This window comes from Ursus americanus, chromosome 21 (genome assembly GCF_024610735.1).
Source record: "Ursus americanus isolate L20-20 chromosome 21, mUrsAme1.1.p, whole genome shotgun sequence".
Taxonomy (NCBI): Eukaryota; Metazoa; Chordata; class Mammalia; order Carnivora; family Ursidae; genus Ursus; species Ursus americanus.
Window position 1 is genome coordinate 5,989,665 of NC_142147.1, and position 20,296 is coordinate 6,009,960.

Sequence of the window (20,296 nt, forward strand, 5' to 3'; positions counted from 1 at the left end):
AGGAGGGGAAGAGGAAGAGGGAAAAATCCCAAGTAGACTCCAAGCTGAGTGCAGAGCCCTGACGCGGGGCTTGATCTCAGGACCGAGATTACAACCTGAGCAGAAACCAAGAGTGAGATGCTTTAACTGACGGAGTCACCCAGGCATCCCCGAGTATTATTTTTATATTTATCAGCTATTTATATTTCTTCTGGAAATTTGCACTTAAGTATATTTTTAAAATTATTGATTTTTAGGACATCTCTGATTTTTAGGGGTATTAACACCTTACCTGTTATTCTAATATCATTATTGAAAACACTGAACTTGGAGAGTAGCGTGGTGGTTGCCAGGGGTGGTATTTTCAGTTATAAGACGATTAAATTCAGGGGATCTAATGTACAGCATGGTGATACAGTTAACAATACCGTACTGTATATTGAAAGTTGTTATGAGAATAAAGCTTTAATGTTCTCACTACAACAACACGAACAAGAAAATGGTAAGTGCGTGAGTTGAAGGATGTTAACTAACCTTAATGCAGTAAACACTCTGCAATATACATGCATGATGATATGTTTATCGTCACACTGTATGCCTTAAATTTACACAATGTTATATGTAAGTTATATCTCATAAGGCTGAAAAAAAGAAATTAATAACAGCAACATTAAAAAAAATCCAAATAATTGGATATTAAATGAAACACTACTAATAAAAATTTATAAGTAAAAGAAGGAATCAAAAAGGAAATTACAAAGTACTTTGAACTTGATGAAAATGAAGATACAACATATAAAACATTTGTAGTATGTCACTAAACTAGTTTTTAGAGGCAAATTTATAGCACTAAGTACTTTATTAGAAAAGAAGAAAAGTCTCAAAACAATGACCTCAGTTTCTTTCCTAAGAAACTGGAAATAGAAGAGCAAGTGAAATGTGAAATAAGCAGAAGAAAGGAAATAGTAACACAGAGGAAAGCAATGCAGTAGAAAACAAAACCACAGAGAAAATCAATGAAGCCAAAAGATGATTCTTTGTGAAGAAAATTTTAGAACTGATAAACCTTCAACTGAAGTGGGGGAAGACACAAAGTACAGCTATGGTGAATGAGAGTGGTAACACCAATACAGAGTTTACTGGTATTAAAAGATAATAAAGGAATGTCACAAAAAACTTATACCAATGTAACTGACAAGTTAGATGAAACGAACAAATTTCTTGGAACTCGCAAGTTACCAAAGCACACTGAAGATGAAATGGATAAAGAAACTGAAATTGTAGTTTTATATCTTCTAAAAAAATCTGAAAAAATCCAGGCCCAGATGGCTTCACTTATGAATTCTGCTTAATATTTAGAGAAGAAATAATACCAATTCTACACAAACTCTTCAGAAAATACATGAGGAAGACATGCTTTCCAACTCATTCCCTGACACCACATTATACATGAAAATTAGACAGACATCACAAGAAAACTACAGACTAATATTCTTCATGAACACAGACATAAGTATTTTAACAAAATTCCAGTAAATCGAATCTAACAGTACATTCGGATTTTGCTTTGCACAATACAGTGTCCACTGACACTTGTGCAGTTTGGGACCATGTCTCTGCTTCATGATTTGCCAGAGAACCATGCAAAGAGAGGACATGGTTCTGATATGGACATGTTTCAGTGACCAAAGTACCTTGCAAAGTGAAAACTGTGGGTACATAAGAAAGATAAAAATTATGACCAACTAGGATTTATTGTAGGGATGCAAAGTTGCTTTAATATTTTAAAACAAATCAGTGGGATTCAGTAGATTAATAAAAACAGGAAAACCATATAATCATCTCAACAAAGATAGAAAAATTTTTTGACAAAATCCAATATTCATTTCGGATCTAAATTCTCAGTGAACTAGGAATAGAAGGAACTTTCTCAACATGATATAGGGCATCTATAGAAAACCTACAACAAACGTTATACTAAGGATGAAAGACTGAATGTTGTTCTAAGATCCTTGTTTCTACAAGGCAAGGATGTCTGATTTCACCACTTCCATTCAACATTGTATTATAGGTTCTAGCCACTATAAATGACAATAAAAACAATGAAAGGCATCCAGATTAGAAAGAAGTGAAATTGTCTTTATTCATAAATTATATAAACACCTATTTAGAAAACCCTATAATATCTAGAAAAAAAACCCTACTATAGAACTAATAAGTTGATCTAGGTAGCAGAACACAAGATTAATATACAAAAGTCTACTGCATTTCTATACATTAGCAAACAAGAATCAGAAATTGAAACTATTCTGTCAGGTGTCTTTAGGTTTTGTTGACTGTTTGCTGTGCAAAAGCTTTTTATCTTGATGAAGTCCTAATAGTTCATTTTTGCCTTTGCTCTCTTGCCTTTGGCGATGTGCCTAGGAAGAAGGTGCTGCAGCAGAGATTGAAGAGGGTGCTGCCTGTGTTCTAAAGGATTTTGATGGATTCCTGTCTCGCATTTAGGTCTTTCATCCATTTCGAGTCTATTTTTGTGTGTGGTGTAAGGAAATGATCCAGTTTCATTCTTCTGCATGTGGCTGTCCAATTTTCCCAACACCATTTGTTGAAGAGACTGTCTTTTTTCCACTGGATGTTCTTCCTTGCTTTGTCAAAGATTAGTTGACCATAGAGGTGAGAGTCCATTTCTGAGTTCTCTATTCTGTTCCACTGATCTATGTGTCTGTTTTTGTGCCAGTACCATACTGTCTTGATGATTACAGCTTTGTAACAGAAGATACTGGCAAATGACATATCAGATAACGGGCTAGTATCCAAAATCTATAAAGAATTTATCAAACTCAACACCCAAGGAACAAATAATCTGATCAAGAAATGGGCAGAAGACATGGACATTTCTGCAAAGAAGACATTCAAATGGTCAACAGACACATGAAAAAGTGCTCAATATCCCTCGGCATCAGGGAAACACAAATCAAAACCACAATGAAATACCACCTCACATTGGTCAGAATGGCTAAAATTAACAAGTCAGGAAACATCAGGTGTTGGCGAAGATGTGGAGAAAGGGGAACCCTTTTACACGGCTGGTGGGAACACAAGCTGGTGCAGCCACTCTGGAAAACTGTATGGAGGTTCCTCAAAAAGTTGAAAATAGAGCTACCCTATGACTCAGCAATTGCACCACTTGGTATTTACCCCAAAGATACAAATGTAGTAATCCAAAGGGGCACCTGCACCCCAATGTGTATAGCAGCAACGTCCACATTAGCCAAACTACGGAAAGAGCCAAGATGTCCATCGACAGATGAATGGATAAAGAAGATGTAGTATATATATGCAATGGAATATTATGTGGTCATCAAAAAATGAAATCTTGCCATTTGCAACAGCATGGATGGAACTAGAGGGTATTATGCTAAGCGAAATAAGTCAATCAGAGAAAGACAATTATCATATGATCTCACTGATATGTGGAATCTGAGAAACAAGGCAGAGGATCATAGGGAAAGAGAGGAAAAAATGAAACAAGAAGAAACCAGAGAGGGAGACAAACCATAAGAGACTCTTAATCTCAGGAGACAAACTGAGGGTTGCCGGAGCGGAGGAGGGTGGGAGGGACGGGGTGGATGGGTGATGGACATTGGGGAGGATATGTGTTGTGGCGAGCGCCGTGTATTGTGTAAGACTGATGAATCACAGACCTGTACCCCTGAAATAAAAAATACATTATATTTACAAAAAATTGAAACTAAAATTACCAGTAGTAAGATCACAAAAATGGAAACACTCAGGTATGACAAAAGAAATACAATGAAAGCTATAACACGTTGTGAAAAAATAAACGGACACACACACACACACACAAACAAATAGACACAGAGTTCATGGGTTCAAAGACTCAATACTGTTAGGATGTCAACTATCCCCATAATGATTTGCAGAGTCAATGTACAGAAGTTGCCCCTCATCCACAGTTTCACTTTTAGTGGTTTTGGTTACTCCCAGTCAACTGTGATCCAGGAGGAGATGATCCTACTTCTGACATATATTAAAAGCTCAGTTGTAGCCTAACACTGGATCACAATGTCTACATCATTCACTTCACCTCAAGTTATCACGTAGGGATTTTGTCATCTTACATTATCACAAGAAGGGTGAGTACAGTACAATAAAATATTTTGAGAGAGACTACATTCACATAACTTTTATTATAGTATAATTCTATTTTATTATTAGTTGTTACTGTTAACCTACTGTGCTTAATTTAGAAATTAAACTTTATCATAGTTATGTATGTACAGGGAAAACAATATATATGGTTCAGTACCATCAGCAGTTTCAGGTATCCATCAGGGGTCCTGGCACATATTCCCCATGGAAAAAGGGGCGAGGGATACTGCAATATCAATCCAAATCTTTGCAGACTTTGAACAATTTTTTTTTGGTAAAAACTGAAAATAGCCTAAAATTCATAGAAAATACCAAAGATCTAAAATACCCGAAATAACTTCAGAAAAGAATAAAGTTGGAGCACTTATACTATCTGAATTTACCACTCATTATAAATAAACAACAGTCAAACCACTGTGGTATTGCTGTAAGGATGAACAACAATCACTGGAACAGAATAGAGTGAAGAGATATACCCATTGACACACATATGGCCAACCGATTTTCATCAAAGTTCAAAAGCAATTGAGTAGAAAAAGGAATTCTTTTCTTCTTCTTTTTCTTAAAAGAAATTCTTTTCCATAAATGGTTCTGGAACAGTTTACAAAAACATAAACTTGAATCCATATCTTGTACCATATAGAAATATTAACTCAAATGGATCATATTCCTAAATGTAAACCGTAGGACTTTAAAAAAAAATTCTAAGAGAGGGCATAACTCATTGTGACTGAGTTAGGTAAAGATTTCTTAGATATGACATTAGAAATCACAATCCATAAAAGGAAAATTGATAAATGGACTTTTTAAAAATTAAGCACATCTTGCTCTTTGAAAGACATTGCTCAGAGTACAAAGAGGTAAGACAGAGATGAAAAAAAATATTTGCAAATAATAACAGTAAAGGGTTTGTATATAAGGAACTTTCAAAACTCAGTTAAGAAAACAAATATCCCCCAAAAAATATGGGCAAAAGATTTGAACAGACACTTCATCAAAGATCTATGAAAAGCAAATAATTACATGAAAAGATGTTAAAAATCATCAGTTATTAGAGGAATTGAAATTAACACCTACAAAGAGCGACACTACAAATAAAATAACTGAAATTAAAAAGACTGACCATACCAATGTTGAAAATGTGAACCAACTGGAACTGTTTGGCATTTTCTTAAAAAGTTAAAGTTCCATTCCTCGATATTTGCCCAAGACAAATAAAAGCTCCCATCTACACATTGACTTTTATAAGAATGAGCATAGCAGATTATCTGTAATAACCAGATCCGATAAAAACCCAATGTCCAGCAACATGTAAATGGATATAATAAGCAAACTGTGATATATCTGTACAGTGAATACTCCTCAGCCATAAGCAGCAATGAACTAAGATACATGTAACGGAATGGATGAATCTCAATATTAAATGCTGAGTGCAAGAGCCCAGACACAAAAAGCATATAACCCATGATGTCATTGATATAAAATAGTAGAAAATGCAATCTACACTGACAAAAGGAAAATTGTGATTGCCTATGGGATGAGGGAAGGGTGGAAGGGGTGGAAGGACTGGAAGGGTAGATTACCAACGATTAAAATGAAACTTTGTGAGTACTGTAATATGCTCTTTATCTTGACTGTAGTGGTATTTGCATAGGTGGTATATCTCAAAACTTATCAACATACACACTTTAAAGATGTGCACTTTACTTTGTGTCAATTAAACCTCAATAAAGCTTTTAAAATAGATGTTACTCCTTCATGAGAAAAACCAAAAACATAAGCAACAAAAGAAAAACTAAACCTGACAGCATCAAAATGAAAAATATTTGTGCTTCAAACGACACCATCAAGAAAGTGAAAAGATGACTCAGCATGAGAGAAAACTTGCAAGTCATGTATCTGACAAGTGACTTGTATGTAGAATATATAAAGAATTCTTGTACCTCAATAATACAAAAGCAAATAACTCAATTTTAAATGTGGGCAAAGGATATGAACAATTATTGAAGATACACAATGGCCAATAAGCACATGAAAAGAAGCTCAAAATCATTAGTACTCAGGAAACTGCAAAGCACAATGAGATAACATCTCATACTCATTAGAATGGCTACAATGAAAAGACAAATGCTGGTAAGGATGTGGGAAAACTCGAACACTCATACAAAGCTGGTGGGAAAGTGAAATGGTACAGCTGCTTTGGAAAAGTCTGGTAGCTCCTCAAAGGGTTAGACATAGAGCTCCGTTCCTAAGTGTATTCCACTCCTAGGTATATCTCAGAGAAATGAAAACACATCTCCACAAAAACTTGTATATGAATGTTCATAGTAGTATTATTCATAATAGCCCAAAAGTAGAAACAACGTACATATCATGTTCATTCACATGACGAATGAAGAAAATGTGGTATATCCATACAACGGAATTTATCAAACACAGAAAGAAATGAGGTACTGGTACATGCTATCAAATGGATGAACCTTGAAAACATTATGCTAAGTCGAACAAGCCAGTCATAGAATATCATGTATTGTTTGATTACATTTACATGAAATGCCCAGAATAGGCAAAACCAGAAAGACAGACTAGTGGTTTCCCAAGGCTGGTGAGATTGGAGACTGATGACTAAGTAAGTGGGATTTCTTTTCAGGGTAATGAAAAATGTTCTAATATTGATTGTGGTAATGGATGCACAACTCTGTGAATATACTAAAAGCCACTGAAGAGCATACAGTGAATGGGTGAATTGTATGGTGTGTGAATTCTATCTCAATAAAGCTGTTAATAAAAAAAATAGAATTGCAGAAAACGACAACCCATTAAAAAAACCCATGGGAATTGTTAAAAGATATTACATATAAAATACACATATCAAATGCCTCTTCTCTGAATAGGCCGGTATTTACACATCTAGCATGCATCCTCTTGAGGCTGGTTTTAATTTCTCTTTCAAGTCTATAAAATTGGTATTGTTTCTTGAGACATTACCACTTGACAAAGCTAGGTTTATTCTAGGTTGTTAATATGCTGTGTGTGTCTGTCTTATTTCTCATTAAGAAAGGTAGCTGATGGATCATTTAACTTGAGGTTTGATTTTCTCCCTGGCTGCTCTTAGAGCTTGTGTGTCCACTTTAGTCATTTCTATCTCCAGTGAGTTCTGCTCTTCTAGATTGTCCTTAAGTCTCTTTCTCTTAATTCCCCAATTTCACTATCAGCCTAGGCTCATATGGAAGGAAAAGAGCTTCAGTTTGAGGATATGTCTATCTTTCTGTGTAAACCTTAAGAAAGGCAGCTCTATACACAGAAGAAAAACAAATTAAGAAGAAAACCAAATACGTCCATTAGGAATCCTCTAAAAATAAAACAATTTTTTTTAAATTTTTAAATTGCTGCTCTGAAACCATGCTGCCAGCTATTGGTAAATGCAGAATCCTCAGCTACGCTAATATAACAAAGTAAAACTTCCACTTTGAAATACTAAAAGTTATTGAAGTTTCTGTAGTATAGGCTGACAACTGGAGATGTTCAAAAGAGGTGATAAATTTGATATCCAGAATAAAGTTCACTTGAGCTCTGGGTAAAAGCAGCACATTTATTTGCCCAACAGCATCTAGGATATGATTCAGTGGCAGACAGTAAATGTTTCTTGAATGAAAGGAGGAAGCAAGCATGCTTTGTAGAGCAAGGCCAAGTGAAAGGCAAAACTTAACAGGATGTGCAGGCTGCTAAAAGTTCTTGTGAAATAAATGGTTAGAAAAGATTTTGTCATGTTTTAACATATCTTTATTCAAAGACGTCCTGTGTGTTGGCCAATTTGGCAGCCACTACATCTCCTTTCTAGGTATTATGATATTTGTGTTTTTTTATTATGAAAAATGAAATAGAATGGTCAATGGTATAAACAGGATATTCGGACTTTAAGAGTGAGAAATTCATGGACATACCACAACTTATAAAGTACATATGCAAAAGGAACAAAGATTGGTTAGGAAATTACACCAGTTCTGGTTTAGTTGTTAATACTGTAGGATGCAGGTGAGTTGGGTAAGGAGAAAGGGAGAGGGAAAATGAGGAAAGAGACAGGGAAATGAAGGATGACCTCCACATTTCTGATTTGAATAACCGAGTGAGCCACCACCTGAGATAAACAGTACACTAGGAACAGGTTTAGGGGAGATAGATACTTGCCACAGGTAGAGCATTCAGGTAGTGCATTTAAAAAAAATGTTTACATTCTTTATTGTTATATTCCTAAACATTTATTCGTCTAATTATATCCTAGATTTTGGACTTTGGAGAAAAGTTTTGTTTGAGGAAAGCCTTCCCCCCCCCCCCCGCAATGCCCACCCCCTCAAACCTCATCATCAAAAAAGAAAAGAACATTCGAATTGTGCACTATTATGTGTCTAGAAAGAGCCCCACACCGTGAATCAGGGCTCTGATCCCAGTTTTGCCCCACACAAGGGCTGTGATTGTGGGCAAGTTGCTCTGTTTCCTGGAAATCATTTTCCCCTTCCAAAAACTTAATGATTTCACCTCCCTCTCTGGTGTGTGAGGATTCAATTCAATGTCAACACTGCCAGGCAACCATTAACTGGATGCTCATAAGAAAGAAGCCTGCTGTTAAGCTGGGCTTGCAAGAGCCAGCTCTAAAGCCAGGAGCATGGTTCAAAAATTTCCTCTGCCCCTTCTGCTGTGTGACATTGCATAAATTCTTAAACCTCTCTGGTCCTCAAATTGCACACGTGTAAGAATGCAAAGTCAGAATTGCTGTGGAAATCAACTGAGATGAGGGGGCCTAAAACACCCAAGCCCATGGCTGGTGTATTACTCCTTGTTGCCTAGAGGGGAAGATCCATCAGGCACTAATATACACAAGCACAAGGTTGAGATAAAGGGATTTAAAAGTCCTATGCTTATAAGTGGCAATTAGAATAGCCAAAGTAGACAACATGCAGAGGAGAACAAAGGGCTGAAAAGGGAACCCTAAGAAACACCAATATTTAAGGTGGCAAAGATGAAAAGTAGTTCTCAGAACAGATGGTATAGGAACAGTTAGGGTATAGAGAGAACCAACAGAATTTTAAGAGTAAATCATTGACAACCAAATGTAGGCAAGAATCTGGTGACATAAAGACTGTGAGTGTCCACTGGATTTGTCAATTAGAAGTCACTGGGGCTAACTGAAAGGTTTAGAGGAGTAGAGTGGGCTAAAATGACAGGTTAAGGGTGAATCTGAGATGACAGAGACTAACCAGAGTCACATTTTTTCTGCCCCTAAGTTTGGAGAGACTTACACCTATTTAAATAAAGAAAGGGGGAAAAGAGGGTGGAATGAGAAGATTTTTGAAGGCAAAGGAGAGGGGATACTTAGGCAGCAGAGGATACAGGTGGAATTGAAATGGAGAGGGTATCACACAGGGACAGAGAAATCAATGTGGAAACTGTTATAGTAATTCAGGGTAAGGAGAAAGTGATTTGACCTAGGGAGGTGGCAGTGATGATGAAAAGAAAGGAAGCCTGAAATCACACTGTGAAAGAGGACTGTACCTGCTGGGTGGAGGACAAAGGTAATTTAACTTTTCTAGGCTAAAATGATTGGGGCCATGACAGTATCTTTGCAGTAAACAGGGAATTATGAGAAAGGGTTGGATGTAAAGAGAAGGAGAGGTATGATTATGGTTGAATATTTACATGATAGAGAAGACAAGGTGTGAGATACTGATCTGGGAGTTATTTACCTACAAGTTAAGATGACTTGCGCCATTAATCTGAGTGAAATAGCCCAGGAGAGAAATGTAGGAAGTATCAATAGTTGAAGATTCTACCTTGTGGAATGTCCTCAGGGACAGATAAAAGAGTAAAACAAAAATAAAACCAACAACTCAGTGATGGAGAGAAACTTGTCATTCGACATCAGAAATGATATTTTTGAATATGTGAACTTAAGCTAAATATGACATCTCATGTGATTTTTTTTTGAGTTATGCTATAAGACAGTGCAAGCATTCAATAACTGAAGGTTGGTTAATTAACCTAATGGAATATTTTACAATTATTAAAATAATAAAAGTAATAATTATTGACATAAAATTGTTCATAATATATAAAGTGAGAAAAGCATGTCACAAGACAGTATTAATGATATGATCTTGTTTCGTAATACAAACAAAACGTCATGTACGTACTCTTACACTCGTGAGCACATAGAGGCTTAGAGCAGGTTTTGGAAGCATGTATACACAAGATTAATGGTGGTTGTTTCTTGGCAGGCAGGGATTTAAGTACGTTTTACTTTATTTCTTTTGATATAAATGTATTTCTATAGTAAGCAGAAAATAGTGTTTTCCTATAGTAACCCGTCTCTCACATCACCTATTTTAACTCATTGCATAGACTTAGAACCATCTTTTATTTTTCCTATTTTTGATTTGCTTGCTTGTTGCCTACCTTTCCCAAATTTCTCTCTCTTATTTACACCATATCTTTAGCATCCAAAGTTTGCTTCACTACAACAGGCACTCAACAAATATTGAAGTAAAAGTTAATAATGCTTTTGTAATAAAAACAAACACTAAAAGATTAATTTATTGTTAAATGCTGTTTCTCCTAAGTTCCTTTACTATTGAAGTGACCAAATAAGTTAGAAGCAAAGGAAAATGGTGGAGATAGAGTCTGCTTGATAGGGACTTACCCCCAGTAACACTCTGAATCTGAGGACAAACACTTCTCTGGGCTGCCTAGTGAGACACCTCACAAGGCCCAGAGTAGCCTGGACTGTTGTACAAGGAAAGACTGAATGTGACAAGTTGATAGGACTCATTTTTATAAAAGAATAATCTCAGAACACACACAAATTTTGTGTCCTCCAGGTACGCTCCTGTATACTTATTTCAATGTCATTGCTTACAGTGTTTTTTTGATTCCTCTTTGTGGATGTCTTCAGAAACTGTTGAGTCTTCTGTCATCCTGAGTGATGGTAAATCTTCAATGTGAGCAGTAATGTGAACTTAAGTGTTATAGTTAAGGTCAATAAATAGGTTGGTTAGTATAATATGTGTACAAAATCAAAGTATATATGAAGCAGTGAGACTTATGTAAACCTGACTCTTTGACTTACTTTTATTGAGATATAATCCATACACCATAAAGTTCACCATTTTTAAGTGTTCAATTTAGCAGTTCTTGGTATATTCACAAGGTTACACAACCATTGCCGCTATCAAATTCCAGATTATTTTCATCACCCTCATATGAAATCCCATACGCATTAGCCATCACTCTCCATATAGGCAATTTTTATAGAAGAATTTCTGAAGTGTTTTAATCATTATTAAAGAAATGTCTTTTCTACCAAGGTGACTTCTCTGGACAACTGATTCATCTGTATCTATTATTTTTAGATAAATACCAGTCATATACACTTATATTTGGGGATACCAATGAAATTCAATCAAGGAAAACAAATTGTTCTAACACCAGCCATATTTTCTTTTTACACCATGTTCTAAAACCAACTTCTATGAAATACACATTAGTTCATGAAAAGTAAGAAATCCAATGTACTTGATTACCTGTGAGACAAAAGAACTAACCACATTTAAGTTCAATTTTATCTTCTCAGGAAAGCTTGATAACATGCTGAGTTAATTATGTATCTTTAAAAAAGGACATTGTCCCATCCATGAGAATGCATTAAAATAAGATTAAACCAGGAATGTATACATAATCACCTATTAAACCCTTTATTAAGCAGAGGACAAAACATTTAGATAATTACCTAAAACTTTGAAAGAAAAAGCAAATGTAACACAATTAGTGCTTCTATAACACTGAAAACTTTTTCCTAGCCAGGTCTTTTTTGGCCTTGAGTGACCCTAAGTGACCCAATTTAAGATTTAAGTTCATCATTCTAAATTACTTTTTACCATTACTCAAAGGTAAGATAAAATTTTCTGTTCTTGGGATAATGATGGCTTTGAAACTGCCAAGTAATGGCATACCTATGATAATGAAAATTTATAGAAAATATCACTAAATAAACTGTGACTCCCATGTTAGGATACTCATGCTAACAAATAATAAATTGTTGAAGATGTAGAATCTGGAACTACTGTGGGAAAGACCATGAATTCGCTGTATGTTCTATGGGAAAAAGCCTGAGGAAGTGTGTTTAAATACCTAGTTATGATGCAAAAGGAGCCTGAATTCTGTCATTCCATGATTTCTCAAACTCTACAGCATATGAAAAATGACAGTTATGCACCATTCTCAATCTACTTGGTTTCTGATGTTCACTTATCAGAAGGGAGGGAAGGAGTTTCTTTCTTTCTTTTTTTTTTTTTTAAAGATTTTATTTATTTATTCGACAGAGATAGAGACAGCCAGCTAGAGAGGGAACACAAGCAGGGTGAGTGGGAGAGGAAGAAGCAGGCTCCTAGCGGAGGAGCCTGATATGGGGCTCAAACCCAGGACTCTGGGATCACGCCCTGAGCCAAAGGCAGACACTTAATGACTGAGCCACCCAGGCACACCAGGGAAGTTGTTTCTAAGACCTGTGGACATTTTAAAAAGCGTTTTAAAAGCTTGGTTAACATGGATTTTACATAATAGATTTGTTATTTTAGCAGTTTCCCTTACTTGGATTCATGTTCCTAAAATCTTTTGATAAATTTCCCACACGTATCTGTGCATGTCTCAGTATGTTATTCTCCTCTGTTTAGTTGACATTAGTTGTCCACCTCCTGAAAGGACTAAGACTGAATAACGTATTTTTTTGGAATGTGTGAATCCCAGGACTCTCCTTTGCTATTAAATTTCTTCAGCTTAGCTGTTTTTGTATTACAAAGGGCACCACTTTTGAAATGCCAATCACGAGTGTAAACCAAAATGCTGGCAAGTAAATATACTGTAATAAGTATTTATAAAATATGGTACATTTTATATGAAGGAGTTGTAACTTATACAAGCATAGGTGCTCAAATCAGTAAAGTGAAAATCATGTACATAGTGGAGTTGATCCATATACATCTAATGTCCTGAGTTCTACTATATGTGTAATGCTTGGCAGACTGAGGGACTAATATATAAACTGCTGTTCAATAATTCCAGAAATACAGTAAAAAGTCTAGAGAAATGTATCTTCATATGTATTTTCTATCTCATTTTACAGAATATGTGTAGGGAGGATTACACAAATCCATATATAAATATACAAATACATAAATAAGTGATTTAATGAGTTTTTAAGAGTAATTTTGCCATTTTTAGACTGAGTGAAAGCCTAAATTATGATTCTATCATATACCAAAATGCAAATAGTGATCATCCGTGGATGATGTGATTATGAGTAGTTTTATTTTTTTATTTGTACTTTATAAATTTCTATAATTTGAAGAATGTATAAAATAAAAAATACTATTCTATATTTACATTTATTTTTTAATATGTAACACAAATCATGCCAGTTTCTGTTACATATTAAAAAATAAACTACTCTTTTGAATAAAAACCTAATGTATGGTCATGAACAAATAAAAGGTGCCAGAAAATACTGTTACTACTCAACACTGGAATGAAATTCCTGGCCAATGCAGTAAGACCAGAAAAAGAAATAAGAGTTATAACACTTCTATAGCAAGAAAACTAACTACACTTATTTTCAAATGAAATGTCTATATACATGGGAAATCCAACAGAATATATAAACTATTAGAATAAAGGAATAAAGAAAGATTGGTGAATAATAAGATCCATATACCAAAATCAACAGTCTTCTCACATATCAATAATAATCATTAGAAAATTAATAGAAAAGTCTCAGTCACAGTAACAACAAAATCTCTAAGCTATCAAGGGTCAATTTAATGAAAGATGTGTAGCAGTTTCATGAAGATAATTTCAAAACATTACTACAGAATATTTAAAGAAAATATGACTTAGGTGTTATGAACTGAAAGATTTAAAATCACAAATATGCCAGCCAACTCCTCACAAATCGATCAGTAAATACAATGTAATCAAATCAGTCAAAGGCCCAACATAAGGTTTTTTGGTCAAATAAGAAAAATTAATTTTACAATTTATGTGGGGTAAAAAAAGGACAAGAATAATCAATGTAATTCTTTTTTTGTTGTTGTTAAGATTTTTAAAAATTTATTTGTCAGAAAGAGAGAGCACAAGTAGGGGGAGTGGCAGGCAGAGCAGGCAGAGAGAGAAGCAGACTCCCTGCTGAACAATGAGCCCGATGTGGGACTCAATCCTAGGACCCTGGGATCATGACCCACACTGAAGGTAAGACGCTTAACCCACTGAGCCACCCAGGTGTCCCAATCAAGGTAATTCGGAAGGAAAAAATAATATAGGACGATTTTCTCTATCACATATCAAAACTTATTTTATGCGTTTTTAAAGATTTTATTTATTTACTTTAGAGAGAGGGCATGCACGAGTGGGGGGAGGGGCAAAGGGAGAGGGAGAGAGAATCTCAAGCAGACTACATGCTGAGTGTGGAGCCCGACATAGGGCTTGATCCCTCAACCTCGAGACCATGACCTGAGCCAAAAGCAAAAGTTGGGCACTTAACCAATGGAGCCACCCAGGCTCCCTCAAAACTTATTTTAGAACTACGATTATTTTTTTAAAGATTTTATTTATTTATGTGACCGAGAGACAGCCAGCGGGAGAGGGAACACAGGCAGGGGGAGTGGGAGAGGAAGAAGCAGGCTCCCAGAGGAGGAGCCTGATGTGGGACTCGATCCTGGAACGCCAGGATCACGCCCTGAGCCGAAGGCAGCCGCCCAACGACTGCGCCACCCAGGCGCCCTAGAACTACAATAATTGACACAATGTGGAATTCATACAGAGATTGACAAACAAGACAAGGTACCAGAATAGAAGATTCAGAAATAGAATCATGTACATAGAGAAACTTGATATACAACAAAAGCGGCATTAAAATCAGTGGGGTAAAAGAGACTGCTCAATAAATATGGAGACAATTAATTACCCACGAGGAGAAGAATATAATTAGATCCCTTTAATGCATGTAATACACAAAAATACATTTTTGGTAGATTAAAAGCCTATATGTGAAAAGGAATAATGTTAAAGTATAATGATAAAGTACAGGAAAACACCTTTATGGCCACAGGATGTATCAGTATTACTGAGTAAGATCAAGTAAGCTTAGGCTGCATATAAAATAACCTGTATTTATTCTATATAAACATTTCTAATATTAAACTGGATATAATTACCCCTATTCCCTGTAAGTTTTTGTCACATAATTAGAGTCTACTGAGTGCCAGTGGTTACCATTAATATTGTGATAGCTTACACATAATATATAAAACCATTTTAATTTATATATTTAATTGTACCACATAGGTCATAAAGGACACAAAATTATATTAAAACCAGTTTGCTTATTTGTTAGAAATATAATCCATGCATTTTTATTTCTTAGTTATAAAAAGCAAATGTAAAAATATATTTACAATGAGACAACACCTGGTAATTTAAAAAGGAAATTAGATATGGTCATTTTAATCTGCAATTTTAAATGGTAATAACAAATGAAATTGGAAGTGTAACTACAAATTTGAATTTTCAGGCTGTTAAGAATGAGATGACTTAGTCCAAAACCGTGCTATCTCATATGGCAGCCTGTAGGCCACAAATGGCTACTGAGCAACTCAATTGTGGCTAAACAAAATTCTTTTTTTTTTTTTTTTTAAGATTTTATGTATTTATTTGAGACAGATAGTGTGAGCAAGAGAGACAGCATGGGAGGGATGGAGGGGCAGAGCGAGAGGGAGAAGCAGGCTCCCTGCTGAGCAGAGAGCCTGATGTGGAGCTCGATCCCAGGACCCTGGGACCACGACCTGAACCAAAGGTAGATGCCTAACCGACTGAGCCACCCAGTGCCCCTAGACTAAAAATCTTTAATGTAAAATATACAGCGATTTGGAAGAATTAGTACACACTCATAAAACACACACTACAATAACAAAGCTACAGGGTTAGCTGTAGATATTTTTGTAGTTCTTTATCAAGTTGACAAAATTCCGTATGTTCCCACAGTTCTGCAGGTTTATATCATGAATTGTTGCTGAGGTTTGTTAAATGACTTTTCTATTAATTGATATGATTTTTCCTCATTTTAGAGTATTAAATGGGAGAATATAACAATTTTTTAATGTGAAACTAACCTTGCATTCATAGAATAAACTCCACTTGGTGGTGATGTTATTCTTTTGATATATTGCTGGGATTGTGTGGTGTAACAGAAGATATATATTTGGTCTTTGTCTTGTCCTTGGCATATAGCTCCTAAAACCCTTGGAATTTCCTGTCTGATAGGAACATCTTTTGATATTCAGAACAAACCCCTTTCAACCACAGGAGTTCAAGTGACTCTTGGCGGGCCCTTCAAAAGCTTCAGGATGGGAGCTGCATGCCAGAAAGAACAAACCTTGGAACCTTCTGGGATGGGAGGGACAGAAACTAGAGTCAATCGCCAATGGCCAGTGATTTAATCGGTTGTGCCTAAACAAGGAAACCTCTGTAAAACCCCTAAACAGGAGGGTTCAGGGGACTTCTAAGTTGGTGAACACAACCACGTACCATTAGGGTGACTCACCTCAACTCCATGGGGACAGAGTCTCCTGTGCTTAAGACCCTTTTTGACATTTATTTACATACCTCTTCATCTGCCTATTCATTTGTATGTATAATAAACTAATAGTAAGTTTAACATTTTCATGAGTTCTGTGAGTGGTTCTAAGAAATTATCAATCCTGAAAGTCATGGGTGTTGTAGGAATGCCCAGATTTGTAGCCAAGTCAGTCAGAAGTGCTTAGAGACTGGGACTCGCAAGTTGGCATCTGAAGTGAGGGCATTCCTGTGAGACTGAACCCTTAAGCCTGGGGAGTCTGACACTAACCCCTGGCAGTTGGTGTCAGAATAGCACTGAATTGTTGGGGACACTTGATTGGTAGTGGAGAATCAAAGAGATTTAATTTGCTAATACATCGCTTGGCAATTTTTACTTCTGTTCATGAAGGATATTAGTCTGAAGTTTTCTTTCTTTTTTTTTTTTTTGGATTGTGTGATTTGGTATCAAGGTAATGTAAGTCTCTTAAAATGAGTTGACTCTGTCAGTGAGACCATCTGGATCTGGAGATTTCTTTTTCAGAGGGCTTCTATCAAAAAAAGAGGAATTTAAAAACAGTTATACAGTAGTTTATAACATCTATTTCACTTTGGGTGAGTTTTAGTAGTTCGCAGTTTTCAAAGAATTGATCCATTACGCTCAAGGTCAATTTGTGCAGGTAGAGTTGTTCACAGTAGTCCCTTCTTATCCCTTTAAAGTCTGTGAGGTCTGTAGTGATAGCCTCTTTTTCATTTGTTATTGGTACATTCTATCTTTTTCCTTTTTTTAAAAGCAGTTTTGCTTGGGGTTTAAAGGTTACTGATCTTTTGAAAGAACCAGCTTTCGATTTGGCTATGTCTACTGTTTTTCTGTTTTAAATTTTCTCGAATTCTTCTTTTACCTGTATTATTTCCTTCCTTCTGACTGCTTTGAGAACATTTTGGTTTCCCTTTCTAGTTTTTTTTTCTAGATTACTGACTTAACACAGTTATTCTTTTCTAATGTACTTAGTGCTATAAATTTTCTCATAAGAACTGCTTTATTTGTATCCCACAGATTTTGATATTTTGTACTTTCATTTTCATTTAGTTCAATATAGTTAAAAACTTTCCTTCAGACTTCCTCTGTGACCAACATACTATCTAGAAGTGTGCTGTTTAATTTCGAAGTGTTTACTTTACAGACTTTCCTGTTATCTTTAATTAACTTTTAGTTTAATTCCATCACGGTCATACAAGTAGAGGTAAATTTGTTTAGGTTTATCTTGGCAAATGTTCCATGTGTTAGCATGAAAAGAATGTGCATTTTTCCGCTTTTGCATGGAGTCCTCTGTAAGTGGGAATTAGAACTTAGTTAATAGCATTTTTCAGTTCTATCTTGCTGACTTTGTATACACTGGTTCTACTGATTAAGAGAGCAGTACTGATGTCCCCCACTATATTTGTAGTTTTGTCTATTTCTCTTTTTATTCCTATCAGTTTTTGATTCATATATTTGCAGCTCTGTGCTTGAAGTATACACCTTTAGGATTTCAGTTTCTTCTTGGTGAATTAATACTCTTATAATCATGTAATATCATTCTCTGTCCCTGGTAATTTTTTTGGTCTGAAGTCTACTGATACTAAAATAGCTACTCTAGTTTTTATTTAAATATTGTTGGCATGGTAATATTTTCCCATTCATTTACTTTTACCCTACTTATATCCTTATATTTGAAATGCATTTCTTGTAGATAGCATATTATTTGGTCATTAATTTTTATCTATTCTGTCAGTCTGTCTTTTAATTAGTACGTTTCAACCATTTACATTTAATGTAAGTATTGATAAATTTTAACTTGGCTATGCTATTAATTCCTCTGTTGTCTCCACTGTTTTTCATTCTTATCCTCTCTTTTGCCTCCCAGTTGGTTATTTGAATATTTAAAAAATACTGCATTTTATTTAGCGTATTTACCCTTCATGACAAGATTATCTTGAATGTTATCTCTTTATACATTGAGGGCCCTTTCAGAAAACGTTGCCGTAATTTGCTTTCAACCAGCAAAGATAGTTTAAATAATTCAAAAGGAAAAGAATAATCTATTTTGGGGGCGCCTGGGTGGCTCAGTTGTTAAGCACCTGCTTTTGGTTCAGGGCATGATCCCACAGTCCTGGGACTGAGCCCCGCATTGGGCTCCCTGCTCCACTGGGGACCTGCTTCTTCCTCTCCCATTCCCCCTGCTTGTGTTCCCTCTCTCACTGGCTGTCTCTCTCTCTGTCAAATAAATAAAGTCTTAGAAAAAAAGAAAAGAATAATCTATTTTGTTTACCCAGATGTTTACCCTTTTTTTCCTCATTATTGATATTCTAGGTTTCCTTCTAATACTATTTTCTTTCTGTGAAGAATTTCTTTTAATAATGATTTTACAGCAGTTTTGCTGACTACAAATTTTCAGGCTTTCTTCCATCGAGAATGTATCTTTTATTGACGATATATTTATTTAACTTTTATCCCTGATAAATACTTTTGCTAGGCATAGAATTCAGGGCTTATAATTCTTTCATCCCTCGAAAAATGTTGTGTCAATTCCCCTGGTCTCCATGGTCTCTGATAGAAATATGTAGTCCCTTGGACTCTGTTCTCTTAAAAGCAATGTTTCCTTTTTCTTTGATCACTTTTATGACTTTTTCTTCGTCTGTTTTCATAAATTTGATTATGATGTGTGGATTTCTTCTTCTTCTCCTTCTTTAGGGAGGGACAGAGAGAGAGGGCAGGGGCAGCGGGAGAGGGAGAAAGAGAATCTTAAGCAGGCTCTGCACTGGACATGGGGCTAAATCTTGCAACCCCGAGCCGAGATTGAGTTGGAACGCTTAACTGACTGAGCCACCCAGGCACCCCAGTATTTCTTCTGAATCTGTTTGTGGTTTGCTCATTCTTCAATCTGTAGGTTTATGTCTTAGACTAAATTTGGGATGTTTTCTGCCATTACTTTTTCAAATGTTTTTCAGCCCTGCATTCTTTTATCTTGTTGAGTCTCCAATGACACAAATGCTAGATCTTTTATTACTGTACCACAAAATCCTAAGGCTCTGTTCATTTTGTCCTCCATCTTTATACTCTCTAATATTAGGCTGGGTAATTTCTATTAATCTAAAATAAAGTTCAATGAGTCTCTCTACTGTGATCTTTATTTTGCTACTGAGGCATTCGTGAGTTTTAAATTTCAGTTATTGTAATTTTCAGTTCTAAAATTTCCATTTTGGTATACTTTATTCTATTTCTTCAGTACTTTTTTTGTTTATTTCACTAGGGTTTGTAACTGCTGCTGGAACATTTTTAGGGTAGCAGTTTAAACTTTTTGGATAATTCTGATACCGTGTTATCTTGTTGTTGGCACCTGCCAATTGTTTTTTCTTATTTGAGTTCTGATTTTCCTTGTTCTTTGTATGACTAACAACTGTGGATTGTATCTTTGATATTTTGTAAGACTCTAGTTTCTATTTCAAT

The 20,296-nt window shown here is 35.5% G+C and overlaps 1 protein-coding gene across 1 annotated transcript in view; it reads right to left on the reverse strand.

The window, feature by feature from the left end:
* ITFG1 (integrin alpha FG-GAP repeat containing 1) overlaps positions 1-20,296 on the reverse strand; it is a 270,843-nt gene that overhangs the window by 104,245 nt on the left and 146,302 nt on the right. The gene's annotated exons all lie outside the window — the stretch shown is intronic.